Below are 16,269 nucleotides of genomic sequence, written 5' to 3' on the forward strand. Positions count from 1 at the left end.
AGGGGTCAGAGGGGGTGACAGAAAGGGGGGACAGAGACGGGGACAGAGAGAGGGGGACAGAGAGAGAGGAGGGACAGGGGGGGTAGAGAGAGGGTTCAGAGAGAGAGAGAGAGGTGAGACGGAGGTGTACAGAGAGGGGGCGTCAGAGAGGAGCCCGGTGTGAGGGGGACAGAAAGGGGGAGACAGAGAGAGTGTGAACGGAAAGTGGTGGACAGAGAGAAGGGGACTGCGAGAGGGGGGCAGAGAGATGGGGACAGAGAGTGCGGGACAGAAAGAGGGCACAGAGAGGGGGGACAGGGAGCGGGGGACAGAGAGAGGAGGTGACAGAGAGAGGGTGGACAGTGAGAGGGATACAGAGATGTGGGGTGCAGTGAGAGGGGGACAGAGAGAGGGTGAGACAGGGAAAGGGCGCAGAGAGAGGGGGACAGAGGGGGGAGACAGCGAGAGGTCGGTACGGAGGGGGCAGAGATGGTGGATAGAGGGGGACAGAGAGAGGATGGCACAGAGTGAGGGGCGACAGAGAGAAGGGGACAGATAAAGGGGGAGAGTGTGAGAGGTGGACAGAGAGAGGGGTGACACAGTGAGGGGGACAGAGTGAGGGTGACAGAGAGAGGGGAACAGAGAGAGGGGCGTGAGCTTATTTACCTTGCATAAGTAATTATAATTGCAGAAGTAACACTACTTTACCTATATCCCACAATTTCCCCCTTTTTATTTAATTTCCATTTGTTATCTTCTGCATTTTTCTTTTTACCATCGCCCCCAAAAGTCGCAAGCATCATTCCAGAGATTTCATCCATCTTGGTCTCACTCATCCCCTCATTATTTAGTCGATAAAGTTCCTCTGCCTGATTCCCTTTTAGGGACATCTGTTTTATTCAGGATGTCTAAATCAGTCTTTAGGTGAGCCCTCGTATACAGGGTATGATACAACAGCCAATGGCCACCAATACCCCGGTTACTACTATCAGATAAGTAAGGATGGAAACCACCACCCCTTTCCATTATCCAAACCATGATTCAAGCCAGGAGATGTGTCTACTCCTGAATTTTCAGCCAGTTCCTCTGCTATGGTAGTCAATCCCCTTAAGGCCCGAATAATTGAACCATCAGGTGCAGTGTTATTAGGAATAAAGGTACTACAGCTTCCTCCTAACATCACACGCACACATCTTTTTTCTGCTAAAATCATATCAAGGGCCATTCTGTTTTCCCATGTCATCCTACTTGTCGCATCAAGTTGTTCTGATATTCCTTTAACAGCATCTATTGTATAATTTATAAATCGCTGTTCGTTATAGAAAACGTAATTTATCCAATCTACATTTTTATAAATTGTTACCCACCAAAACAGAGCTGACTCAAAACCTGCTGCAATCTGGTTAGGAGCCTTGAACTCATCAGGTACCCCACCCCCACCCCCCCCCCCCCCGCCCCCCAGCGACTCCTGTAGAACCGAGAAAAATCCTGTCATCGAAAGAAGTGTCTAACAGTAATCTCTTATCCCTTCCCTTTTTCCATACTATCTTTTCCTTCTCAAATGCCAGGATAAATGGAATTGCCAATTGTACAATTGCACATATCCCTCTCCAATGCGGAGGTAGCGTGGGTCTCAATATTTTGCCTCCACAGTGCCACCACGGATCCGCTCGGGGAACCTTTAGTGCTGAGTAGTTCCCTCCCTTCTCCGTTTTGGTAACATTCTTAACCTCTGTACATAATTTCAGCTCTCCCAAATCTCTCGACCGACTTGTACCTCGTCTACGGACACACGACGTGTGATTTCCAACTGCGGTGGAAAACGTGGGGGGACTTTTGCATCTTTCTTCTCCAAGGGAGGGAACGTCAGAGATAGGGAGGTACAATTCCTATCATTCCATGCTGTCTCATCCTGATACAGGTCTATCATACATTTCATTCCCTTCCTGTCTCACTTCCACCTGAGCAGAAAGGGAACCACCTGGGTCACTGGCCTACCGGAGGCACAAGCATAGCAAGTGCTCTTGTTCAGACTTTTTACAGTATCCTTTACCCATTCAACCCAGGCATTTGCATCCCTGTACCCAGTTTCTATTTCGATGGTCTGTTTCAAGTCCTCTACCTCTATAATTTTTACTACTTTAATATCATCAGGAGGGGAGAAAGGTTGTACCTTATTATCCAGTAATTCTACCCGTTTTCCCTGTCCTACGCTAATTCGAAAATAACAGCCCGAGAAATCCTTCCCGTTTGCTTTTATTTCTATCCCAAATGTTCCATTTAATTATATCTAATAGGTGTTCTCCCCCCCCCCCCCCCCCCCCAGAATTGCTTCGTGCCATGTGGTTTTCTTTATTGTTACGTATATTGGGTTACACTTTTTATCGGGACAATCGCGAGCTGGTCGGAAGGGGACCCGGTGGGCTGTGACGAGACCATTATACTAAGGACCATCCCCAAGGCCGTCCCCATAGGACATAAGATGTATTTCTGAGCTGCGGTACTGTCTGTGATAATCTCCATCCCCACAGTTTACTAAACTGCATGCATCAGCGTCTATTACTTGTGGATTATCAGACTCAGGAACCGTTAATAATACATATGAAGATGATATTTGACAAAATCCTAATACTAATCACATCACAAGTATAAGCATTCCCAGTCTTCTAAAAATCATGCTGAAGCACAAAAGACTTAATATACAAGCCTACAGAAATAATCCCCCACTCGCGTCGCCACTGTATAATCAGTTACTCAAAGTCTCTTTAGTCTGAGTTTCAGCGGGTCTTGCGTTGATTCGGCTGTCCAGATTTCTTCCTCAACTGGAGATTCCACTGGCCCTTTGATCCGACTGTAGTGAGTCCAGCCTTTCTCCCCCGCCCTTATTGCCGTTTCGATAGTCAAAAGAGCCTGATACGGCTCTTCCCAGTCCGGCTGCAATTTAGTCACTCTGTCCATGATTTTAAAAGACCCAATCTCTCAACCGGATGGGATGAACGGTGAATTCAAGGGGTTGAGTTCTTTCCAAAAACCCTGTTTCCTGAGGAAAGACAAAGAGGAGGACAAGCCCAGTGTATACTTCTTTAAGAACAAGTCTTTAGTTTCGGGAATTGTCAATTCTCCGTTCGTTCCCAGACAAGGTAATCCAAATATGATGTCATAGGGGGATAGTCCCAAATCTTTCCTCGGGGCTGTTCGTACTCGCAAGAGAGCAATAGGTAAACATTTGGTCCAAGGGAGTGTGGTTTCTATTATCAATTTAGAGTGCTGTCGTTTGAGTGTTTGGCTCATTCTCTCAACCCTTCCTGATGATGACGGTTGCCATGGAGTATGGAACTCCCAGGAAATTCCCAAACTTTTCATTACCCCCTGTAACACTTTAGAGGTAAAATGAGTTCCTTGGTCGTAATCTATACGGTTCACTAGCCCATACCGGGGAATTATGTGCTCTAATATTGTTTTAGACATCCCACTCGCAGTGGCAGTAGCTAGGGGGTATGTCTGAACCCACCCGGATTGATGATCTACTATGACCAGCATATATTTTAGTTTTCCTACTCTGGGTAGTTCAGTATAATCTGCTTGTATACTCTGGAAGGGTCTCAATCCTGGGTCTCTTCGTCCCGGGGTCTGTTTTCTCAAGACTATCTCATTTACTTTTCTGCATATTATACATCCCTCACATATTTGTTGAGCAATTGTATATATTCCTTTACATCCATATTCCCTAAGACCTAAATCACACATTGCTTGTACTCCCCAATGGCTGCCTTGGTGTAGGACAGCCATAATCTCTCGCATCATCATTTTGTTTAACACTTCCCTTCCATCAGGTAACATCCAATGCCCATCTGCTGTTTTTACAGCCCCTAAATCTCTCAATTCTTTTCCTTCTCTTTCAGTAAATATAGGAGCTTCCCTAGGACCTGGGACAGTAGGTATTTGGGAATGAATCACCACTTCTTATGGATTCAGTGCTGCTTCCTTAGCCACTTCATCGGCTAATCCATTCCCCCTAACTTCTGGTTCATTTCCTTTCTAATGACCATTTACGTGCACTACTGCTATTTCTCGGGGGAGTAAAAGGGACTCCAAGACCCGTTCTTCATGAGCTAATTCCTTTCCCCGGCTATTGATCAGTCCTTTTTCCTGCCATAGCTTTCCGAAAGTGTGCACAACACCAAATGCATATTTAGAGTCAGTGTATACTGTTCCCTCTTTATTTTCGAATGCCCTCAGGGCTCTTTCCAATGCATGGATTTCGCAGGTCTGAGCTGACCACCCATTTGGCAACCTTCCTGCCTCTACCACACTACCTTTTATCCCGTCGACGATTGCATACCCATGATGTTTTATTTTTCCCTTCGGTCACCCGGGATGATCCGTCTATAAAAAGTCTAGCTCCTGCATGAAGTGGAACATCTCTCAGGTCCAAGCAGACCTTAGTTTGGTATTCTATAATGTCAAGGCAGTCGTGCCCTGGATTCTGAGGAGAGTCTCCTTCCCCTTTCCAAAGAAAGGCAGATGGGTTTAAACAATTGTCCGTAGCCAACACTAGATCATCCTTTCTATTAATATTGCCTCATATATCAGAATCCGCGAGTCTGTCAATCATCGCCCAGCTTTTTGGTTTAGGATCGTTCTCACTTGATGTGGGGTGCTTACGATAAGGGCTCCGCCAAATGTAAGCTTTCTGCTTTCCTCCACCAACAGTGCAGTGGCAGCCACAGCCTGCACACACTCAGGCCTTCCCCGGGATACTGGATCCAATAACTTCGAAAGATATGCTACTGGCTGTTTCATTCATCCCCACCTCTTGGTTAATACTCCCAACGCCGCTCCCTTAGCTACAGTAACAAAGAGGTGGAAAGGTTTATCTAGAGAAGGTAAGGCTAACACAGGGGCATGGACCAGATCTCTTTTGAGTTCCTCAACTAGTTCTTTTTCCTCATCATCCAAACTTAGACATTTTGGTTCCTCCTCTAATAGATTGAGATATAATTTCTTAGTCTTTTGAGCATATGAATCAATCCACAATCTGCAAAATCCCGTTAGACCCAAAAATTTACGTAACTCCCGTTTAGTCCTGGGCAGTGGCATCCCCATTATTCCCTCTATCCATTCCGGGCTTATCTTTCACTTTCCCTCACTCACTACATGTCCCAAGTATTTCACTTCTCGCTCCACATATTGTAGTTTGTTTTTAGATACTCGCAGTCCCTGCTGACCCAGGAAATTCAATAATTTGTTAGTGGCTTCTACTACTCTTTCTCTTACTGTTACTAAGAGGTCGTCCACATACTGCAACAGGATAGTCCCCTTGGGGCTGCTAAATTTCTTCAATATTTGTTCTAACATCTGTCCAAATAAATTCAGGGATTCCGTAAACCCCTGGGAGAGCACATTCCACCGGTATTGCTGTTTCCATCCTGTCTTGGGAGCTTCCCATTCAAAGGCAAACAAATTCCTACTTTCCTCGGCCAAGGGACAAGCCCAAAAGGCATCCTTTAAATCTATCACACTAACCCATTTGTGGTCATGAGGGATCTTACTTAATAACATATAGGGGATTGGCACCACTGGGTGCCTGATCTATACTATTCGATTCAATGTTCTCAAATCCTGCACCAATCGATAAGTTCCATCAGATTTCCGCACTGGTAGAATTGGGGTATTATAAGGAGACATACATGGCTCCAACAGTCCATCTCTAATCAGTCCCTCAATTATTGGCTGCAGTCCTCGTTTACCTTCTATGGAAATGGGATATTGTCGCTCACAGACAATATCCCCTTTCTTTTTAAAACTTATTTCTAGGGGAGGGATATGTAGTCTTCCACGATTCCCTTCTCTAGCCCATTCAATACGGTCTATCTCTCTCTCCACATTCTCTGTCAACATTGCCATTCGTATAACTAATTTTTTTCCTGAATTCCAATCTCCAGTCCAAAGAGGATAATTAAGTCTCTCCCTAGTAAGTTACTTCCTATATCAGGGATATACAACAGTTCCCCTGTGACTCTATCCTTAGGACCTTCTATCATCATATGTTCAAATACTGGAACAGTAAATCCTTCCCCTTTTAACCTGGAAACAGTAATTGACCGTGTTGACATTTCTACTTTCTTTGGTTTAAAATTCAGTGATGATGGTGCTGCCCCCGTATCTACTAGGAAGATTACCTCTTCCCTATAGGGTCCTACCTACAAGTTTATCAAGGGTTTCTGGTGGGCCCCCGATGGCAGGAACCCCTGACACCCTATTCTTCATCAAAATTCATAAGCAGAATTGCCCTATCTTCCCTTTGCAGATCGGGACACTCCCTCTTAAAATGCCCTATCTTTCCGCAATAATAGCATCCTGCCTGTGGAGACGTCCACCTCTGCCCCTGTACCTCAAACCCTCTATCAAATTCTCCCCCTTGTCCTCTCCCTCTCCCTCTCCCTCTCCCTCTTCCTCTCTGTCCTACATGCTGCCACCTGCCGCTCCGGTTGCTCAATATTGGTTTTATTCTTTTCTTAACGACCTCATCCACCGTAGCTGCCATCATTTTCACCTTCTGTTTATGTCTCTCATCCTCTCTCTTTCCAAACACTTTCTGTGCCTTTCTTAACAATCCATCTAATGGTTTTTCACTCCATCCTTCTATCTTCTGTATCTTTCTCTGTCTGTCTTGCCAAGCCTTTGTCACAAAATGTACTTTCAAAAGACCCTGTGCCACTAGGTCCTCAGGGTTCATTCCAGAATATTTCCGCATTGAGTCTCTTAATCTTTGCAAGAAAGGTGAGGGAGTCTTATCTTTCTCCTATCTAACTTCAAAGGTTTTAGTCAAATTCTGTGACTTCGGAACTGCCTCTCTTATTCTTTTTAGAATCAGGTCTTTCAATTCCCTCATTTCTTCTCTATGTTCCGGGTTTTGATTTTCCCACTGGGTGTCTCTGAGGAGAAACTCCGTCTCTCCCTGTCCAGTATCCCCATCTCCAATGGGATGTTCCCTGTCCGATATTTTAATGGCTGCTCCTCGTATAAGTCACCTTTCTTCCCCAGTAAATAGTATATTCAAAATAGACATTAACTCAGTCCACGTATACAGACTGGGCCCCAAACATTGATCAATTTGTTCAGACAACCCTACCGGATCCTCAACCAGGACCTTAATCTCCTTTTTAAATATTCTGACATTCTGACCTCCCCACTGGTGAGGGGGGCGGGGGGGGGGGGGCACTTATAAACCCAATCTCTTTGTCCCCTATTGGTACCTCCCGAAGGGGATAAGCCTTTACGTTCTTCACAATTTTTTCTGTTTTTGTTTTTCCCCCTTAGGTTTTGGTTTAGACACTACAGAGGCCTCCTCCACGTCTACTTCATCTTTGCTTTCATTTGTTGAGGATTGAGGGTCGGGAACAACAACATCCCCGTCCACCGCCCCTTCGTCCTCCTCTTGTTGGGTCACCGTTCCCTGTCCCTGTCTGTCTATCTCTCCTCCTCCCCCATTTTCACCTAACCTACTTTTATGGTACGTGGGAGTGGGGCAAGCAGCCAAGAGGTTCCCAGGGACTGGGTGGGGCAGAGGGGGAATACCTTTTCTTAACTGCCATCATTCCCAAACTGCCCTTCCAACAGGACGCATAGTCCAACTCTTCTTGACTAAAAGGTTGTTTTTTTTATTCACAAACAAATCTAAATACTGACAAAACCAATCCTCGTCCGAACCATACTTTGGCTAGAAGACAGCCGGACGAAGAATTGGTTATTTGGTCCAAACTAAACAACAATATTTAATCATTTTCTTTTTATCTTTTGGCCTTGTACAAGTATTACTTGTCCATTCCCGTAACATCCTCCCCAACGGACTTTCAGGAGGAATGTTACCAGGGACTTTTTCTTCCTTTACTCCGTGACAGTTACTCTGCCTACCGCCTATTTCCCGGGGCCCTCGCCAGTCCCTCAGCGATTAAATACCCCTTTTCCCGGCCACCAAGGCAATATTTAAAAGTCAGTTTTCTTACCTTGGTCTGTGCACAGAGTTGCCTGGCCCTTTGTTACCGTATTTTCTATCGACCTCCTGTCTGATTCAGATGTCTCTCTTATGGGATTGATACGAGTCGCCCAAGGGAGCGGAACAAACTGGGACACGAGACCTCTCCTCAATTGGGCGGGACGTGTATTCCCAGTGTCCAGGGCCAGCCACTCCCCCCGGCGATGGAACAACATTCCGGACAGCCCCCAGTTTTGAAAAACAAAGCTCACTCACTTCAATAATTTCAGTCCGAGACAAGATCTGAATCAGTAGTGTCATGTATTTCACTCTTGCAAGTGGTTGTGATGTCCACTGTCTATAAGGCAGGAACAAACACACACCGAATTCAACTAATACACGATATTTATGTAATTTGGTTTATTTTTTATTCCATTGCACCTCCCCGTTTGCATCTTCCACTTCTCTAAGACCGGCACCCATTACTCCTGTTTATCGCTTGCCTTATCCGGCCTTGTCTGTGACAAAATGCTTAATTCTGGCCTCACAAGGCCGTTTGACCACATCCCGCTGTGACTCATTGTAAGGTATATCCTTTCTTCACCATTATCTACTTCCTCCACCTGTGCTTTCACCAACCATACTGATCCTTCTAACCTTTTAATTGGGGTTTGTTCCTGTGTTTCTGCAAAAGTGGGAAACAGATGCTTAGAACTACTGCTTGTGCAAGCATATCTGGCTTAACCTACATCCTCACAGCATCTTATCTATTTGACTGTAACATCTACCATTGTTTTACAGTCACATATCATTCTTGCATACAATTTTAGCAAATACAAAAACAATTATGTATTTCCTCCACACAGTTTTCATTCCTGTTGACTCAGCTCTTAGTTGAAACAATTACACACTGGTGTGAGTTCATTTACCTTGCATAAGTAATTATAATTGCACAAGTAACAGTACTTTACCTATATCCGAAAATTTATTAATGGAAATGAACTGAAAATGTTAGCCTCGGCAGTTGAACAAACCCAAATTTACACTTTTCTTTGCAATATGTGGACTGAAAACTGTTTGTGATCATGCAACACATCAGGACATATGAACATCTCTTCCGTTAGAATCCTTGGCCATTTATAATAAAGAATAACCACAACTTTGACCAACCAGTATCGTGTGTAATTACTGAACTGAAATACCAGAGGACAACTATTGTATTTATTGGATGGAATGATAACATATCCTCACTGTGGCAGTGGGGATTAATCTCAGGAACAAACAGATAGATACTCTTGATTATTCCACAGTAATTACCTGGTCATGAACACCTTTGTGTGACCTCATGTTTAGGGCTTTGTGTGAGAGTTGATTTTAAAAGAAAATCAAGATATTTTACAAGATTTAGGAACACATTGATAATCAAGTGTTAAACATATTAACTGAAGTCAACTTTTTTTTAAAAAGTGCGAGAATTGCTTAGAGAAACGCAATTAAACTATTGTAGAGACCCTGTTAGCATAGTGTTGTAGCAGGCCATTTGTCGAAATAAATGACCCTCTAAAGAGTAACCCACGCAAACGCATTTCCCGACCATATTTCTTTCCATTTCCTGCTGAGTAATACACACATCCCTGAACATGAAGTGCAATTTAGCATGGCCAGCTCACCTAACCTGCACATCCTTGGATTGTGGGAGGAAACCACAGCAAGGTCATATAGACTTGGGAAGAACGTGCAAAATCCACACAGTCACCCGAGGATGAAGTCAAACCGAGGTCCCTGGCGCTGTGAGGCAGCATTGCTAACCAGTGCACCACCATATGCAATAAGTAAAATCAGTGAGAGATATGCAAAGATAAATTTCAAATGAACACACTCCAATATTGTCAAAGCAGTCAATCTTATATTTAATACGAATAAGTGATTGCAAAACAAAAAAAAACAAATTCCCAACAATTCACGAATGAATAATAATTATATATATAATTTGATCAAAGGTCATAACAATATTTAGATGAATTGCATTTTTAAATAACAAACGTAGATAATTAGCTGACTAATAAATAATTAGAAGTGTCATATGTTTACTTTACAGACTAAGAAAGCGACTTGTTTTTCACCTTTGTAACATTGCAGAATACCAATGTGTGTGTGTTCCAAATGTTTGAACCAAGCACTTTCGAGCAAAAAACACTGATGACTTACGATCACTTAGCCTGTTCATTTTCAAGACCACAACATTCGCAAATATTTTCCAGGAATTTAGAACCAGTAGAACTAGTTAATTTTTTTTCTTGGGAACCTGAAGAGAATAAACGGCAGATACTGTGAATTAGTCATTCAATGCGAACATTCAGCTGAAGACAACATCCCTTCTTTCCAAAAATGTTCAACTTCCAAAAATACAAAATTTATTGTCATTGTTGAAAGCAACAATAAAGAGATGTTAGAACATAGAACATAGAAGAATACAGCGCAGTACAGGCCCTTTGGCCCTCGATGTTGAGCCGATCCAAGCACACCTAACCTATACTAACCCACTATCCTCCATATACCTATCCAATGCCCGCTTAAATGCCCATAAAGAGGGAGAGTCCACCACTGCAACTGGCAGGGCATTCCATGAACTTATGACTCGCTGAGTGAAGAACCTGCCCCTAACTTCACTCCTATATCTACCCCCCCTTAATTTAAAGCTATGCCCCCTTGTAATACCCGACTCCATACGCGGGAAAAGGTTCACACTGTCAACCCTATCTAACCCCCTAATCATCTTGTACACCTCAATCAAGTCACCCCTAAACCTTCTTTTCTCTAATGAAAACAGCCCCAAGTGTCTCAGCCTTTCCTCATACGATCTTCCTTCCATACCAGGCAACATCCTGGTAAACCTCCTCTACATCCTGGTAAACCTCCTCTGCACCCGTTCCAGTGCCTCCACATCCTTCCTATAGTATGGCGACCAAAACTGCACACAATATTCCAGATGCGGCCGCACCAGAGTCTTATACAACTGCATCATGACCTCAGGACTCCGGAACTCAATTCCTCTACCAATAAAAGCCAGTACGCCATATGCCTTCCTCACCGCACTATTTACCTGGGTGGCAACTTTCAGAGATCTGTGTACATGGACACCAAGATCCCTCTGCTCATCCACACTACCAAGTATCCGACCATTAGCCCAGTACCCCATCTTTTTGTTATTCTTTCCAAAGTGAATCACCTCACACTTAGCTACATTGAATTCCATTTGCCACCTTTCTGCCCAGCTCTGCAGCTTCTCTATATCCTGCTGTAACCTTCCACATCCTTCCTCACTGTCAACAACTTCTCCGACTTTCGTATCATCCGCAAACTTGCTCACCCAACCTTCTAACCCCTCTTCCAGGTCATTTATAAAAATGACAAACAGCAATGGTCCCAAAACAGATCCTTGTGGAACACCGCTAGTGACGGCACTCCATGAAGAAACTTTGCCATCAACTACTACCCTCTGTCTTCTTCCATCCAGCCCATTCCTAATCCAAACCTCCAACTCACCCTCAATGCCATGTCTCCGTATTTTCAGCAGTAGCCTACCATGGGGAACCTTATCAAACGCCTTACTAAAATCCATATATACCACATCTACCGCTTTCCCCTCATCAACTTCCTTCGTCACCTTTTCAAAGAATTCAATAAGGTTTGTGAGGCACGACCTCCCCTTCACAAAACCATGCTGACTATCCTTGATCACATTATTCCTATCCAGATGTGCATAAATCCTATCCCTTACAATTCTCTCTAAGACTTTGCCCACAACAGAAGTGAGACTCACCGGCCTATAGTTACTAGGGTTATCCCTACTCCCCTTTTTGAACAAGGGAACCACATTTGCTATCCTCCAGTCTTCTGGCACTACTCCTGTAGACAAAGAGGACATAAAAATCAAGGCCAATGGCTCTGCAATCTCCTCCCTTGCTTCCCAGAGAATCCTAGGATAAATGCCATCAGGCCCAGGGGACTTATCTATTTTCACCTTTTCCAGGATTTCCAACACCTCTTCTCTACATACCTCAAAGCCATCCATTCTACTTATTTGTGACTCAGTATTCACATCGACGACAATGCCCTGTTCCTGAGTAAATACTGAAGAAAAGTATTCATTCAGTGTCTCCCCAATCTCTTCCGCCTCCACACGCAACTTCCCACTACTATCCTTGACTGGACCTATTCCTACCCTAGTCATTCTTTTATTCCTGACATACCTATAGAAAGCCTTAGGGTTTTCCCTAATCCTACCGACTAAGGACCTTTCATGTCCCCTCCTTGCTGCTCTTAGCTCATTTTCATTTGATTTTGTTGCATGAAAAATCCTTAAGTCTTATTGTGATTACAAACAGAATAAATATTAGCACTGAAGTCAGATATAATTAAATTAATTCAACTATGTTTTCGCAGATAAAATAAAAGTTGATATTTACAATGATTGAAAGATTAGACACTGCAATATCATTACGTTAGTTCATGTACTGTGTCGTAATTCCACATTTGCACAATGTACTGGATTGAATAATTACTAAATTTTATTAGATATCAGCAATAATTGAATGTCAAATTCTATCAATGCATTAAGCAATAATGAAAAATCTCGTTTTGCTATGTAGTTGAGCAATGTCTGGAAATGAACTGAAATTAATTCAGTGAAAAGTATTTACATTTCCCTAAATCTTAAGGCTGAGATGACCGTTATCATTCAAATGAACAAACATCAGATGTTTGCAATGATGTTGGATGGGAAGTCAATGGTTCTGTTGTGGGACAGGTGACCTGCAAAATAAGTGCATTTTCACACTGTAGTATTAGTACTAAGAAACAATGGAGAAAATTTAAATATGAATCTCACTATGCTTGTTCAAAAGACTTTCTTAAATAATGGTACCATTATTGTAATGACAATGACTTGATAATTAATGTTAGACATGAAGATTTTAAATGATTCAATATTTCAAAAGCACTTTGCTGTGATGTTGATTGATTACTTATTAAGGTCAGTAAACTGCGGAATATAACATGGTAGATAGCTGTATTGATTGAAGACAAAATGAGCCATGCAACGATTATTGAAAAAAGTTCTTTTTTTAATTCAAAAATATACGTGATACAAGAATTGTGAATTTCCATCCACTGGATTGCTTGTAGAGATGCTACATTGGTTTATATGATTAATATTATGATCAATGTTTAAAGATTGGTGTCAGAATTAGGAAGAGAATTAGTAGATCATGAAAGTGAGCATGAAACTGAACAAACAATGTGATGTATAAAGTGATTTAATAATTTTATTATTATTATACAAAGATGAATAATGTTGCAATGGAAATGACAAAAAAATTCAACGTGGACAAAGCAGTTCTTTTCTTACAATGAAATGAAAGCAGTAATCATTTTGTCGCACGCATGATTTGAAAAAGCAGTCTTTTAATGTGAAATATACTGTAGAGTGAAGACTAACCTAGCAAAAATGTAGGAATTTCACAATTTTGAAATGTAGTGTTTGTTGAACTCGCAACAAAATGGTTATAATTTGAATTGTCTCTTGCATACACCCAAGAAAAAAGGAGCTTAAAGATTGTCAGAATGACAAAACTTTGTTTCCAGTGTTATTCTACTACAGACAATATCCCTGATAAAGTAAAATTATTTGTTTAAACAACGTAAATTGTCATTAACGACAGAACTGAAATATAAGATATCAATTGCACTTACTGCATGGAATAGTAAACAATGCTTACTGTTGTCATTAGTCTCAAGAACAATAAGGTACCTACTCAGGTTATTCCACTGAACAGTTATTCAGCTAATGATGAATACCTTTGTGTCACATTATGTGCCCTATTTTGTGTGAACATTGATTTCAATAAAATTGAGATAGTTGCATGAATTCGGAACAGATTGATAATTGGGCGTGAAAGATCTTATTTAAGATTAGACAATTATTAATATTTACCAGAATTGCTGCGCAAAACACCCTTAAGACAATATGCAATAAATGAGATAAGTGAGAAATATGCAAAGTCAATTTTCAACTGAATGCACTTGGATATTTTCGCAGCATTTCAATCTTACATTCAATATAAATAGGTGTGGAAAACTAAAAACAAATTTCTCACAACTCATAAACAGATCAGTAACTAAAAATTGTTAAATAAAAGCAAGTGGCATTTGTTTATTTCACTGAAGAAGAAATTGATTTTTGTGTCTCATATTTATAGCACTGGGGCATCAAGTTCTATGTGCTGTTTGAACTCAGCTCTTCAGAACAAAAGAAAATCAATGATTATCATTACTTCGTATATTTCATCCTTATAATTGCAACATTCTCAAATATTTTCTAAGAAATATTGTTTGAGTGGAACTAGATACATTCTGTTATTAGTGATCTGAAGAAAATAAATAGCAAATACTGTGATTATTGGAATGAGCAACAGATGGAAGCATATTTAACATTGAATTGAAAAGCAATGCAATCGATTTTTAGATATTTTCGAATCAAATTCTGAACTGCTCTGTCACAACTCTGTGCAATGTGGAAATTGAAACTGTGCCTAGTGATCTGGTAGCAGAGACACTACCAGATCAGAACAAGATACCTTCATAATGTTCCCAACCGTGCTGGGCAGGGCTACAATCACACACTCACTGTGGTTACTCAAGTGAAAACTAACCAGATGTTTATTATGATAACTGGATTGGAATTAAATGGTTGGATCTTGTGTGTAATGTACTGAAAATTTAGTAGCAATTTGCAATAATGATAGGAGTTAACAAATGTCTTAATTAAACATGATTTTATGATAATTCGTGTTACAACAACTTGACAGAATTGTGTGATTACTGCACATTAATTAATAAAAATGAATATAATCATTTTATATGTTCAAAATAGTTTCTCAATTTATGAAAAATGTAAATTAAAATGTTTTTGTTCTGTACTTAAATTAGACCAAAATTATGAACTGATCATTCAATGAAGACATCTTCATTCTTTCTGAAAATGTATCCTTTCTAAGAAGTCACCATTTCCTTTGATTGTTTAATGAAACAAATGTGATGTCAATCCTTTTTTGTGTACTTCAAAAAGATTCATGTGAACTTAAAGAATTTTACACATGAAAAATATTTAACTGTTATTGTCATTAGAAACATTATAAATGTTAATATTGAAGTGAATTACAATCAAATCAATTCAAAAGTGTTTTCAAATGTAAAATGAAAAGCAATATTCACAATGATTGAGAGATTATACATCGCAATGTCCTTGCATTATTATACACAACCATAATTCCACATTTACACCCCCACCGAATTGAACAATTATTCAATACTAGGTATTAGCAACAAATCGATTTTAAAACTTATATTAGTGAATTTAAGAATAATGAGGTATCTCATCTTCCTATTCCACTGAGTAATGTGCAGAAATGAAGAGAAATATTGCAGCGTAAATTAATTGGTGTTCTCTGACATTCAATGGCAGAGATGACTGTGATCTTTCAAATGAGAAAAAGTCAGATATTTACAAAGGATATTGCAAGGGAAATTACTGGCCTTTGTGTGGGTGTATTGGCCTGGCCAAACAGGTTTTTATCTTGTAGAATTCACACAAAGACATATAGAATATATTAAAAACACATTGTGCTTGTTACAAAGTCTAAGTTAAAGTGTTGTGTAATTACTGTAATTGATAATTGTTTCTGGATACCTGATAGATAAATTGACTTCATATTTTAATGCACTTTGCTCTGATGTCGATTGCTTATTCATTAATATTAATAAACTGAAAATTAAAATCTAAAAGGTTGCTTTAAACAATTAAACAATCGAACACAGTTCAACTTTGTTTTTTTATCGAGTCATGTCTATTTTATTAATGTAACATTTACCGTGATAAATGTTTAGATGTTTATGTCAGAATTAGGAAGGAAATAATTAGGCCGGGAAAGTGAGTATGGTTGTGAACAAAAGGTCGAGTTAATGACATTTGGTACAAGAAGTTATTTTTTACCAAATGACTGATAATCGTGTGATAATTGTTCATTGACAACTAATATGGGAAGAAAAATAAACTATATCAACATTTCCAAAGCAGTTTATTTCCTATCATGAAATTGAAATGCAGGTCACATGATTTGAAAAAAAGGAAAAACCATTGTATGTGACATTTGAGCTGATGAATCGTTCTTTTTCCCCCAGTGCAGTATTTGCAATAATTTAGTGTTAGTTGAACTAAAGAACAAATGGATGTGCCTACATTGTTTGCTTGC

Source organism: Chiloscyllium plagiosum, unplaced genomic scaffold, assembly GCF_037043375.1.
Source record: "Chiloscyllium plagiosum isolate Xiang-an unplaced genomic scaffold, Cpla_swu_hap1 HiC_scaffold_14, whole genome shotgun sequence".
NCBI classification, from domain to species: domain Eukaryota; kingdom Metazoa; phylum Chordata; class Chondrichthyes; order Orectolobiformes; family Hemiscylliidae; genus Chiloscyllium; species Chiloscyllium plagiosum.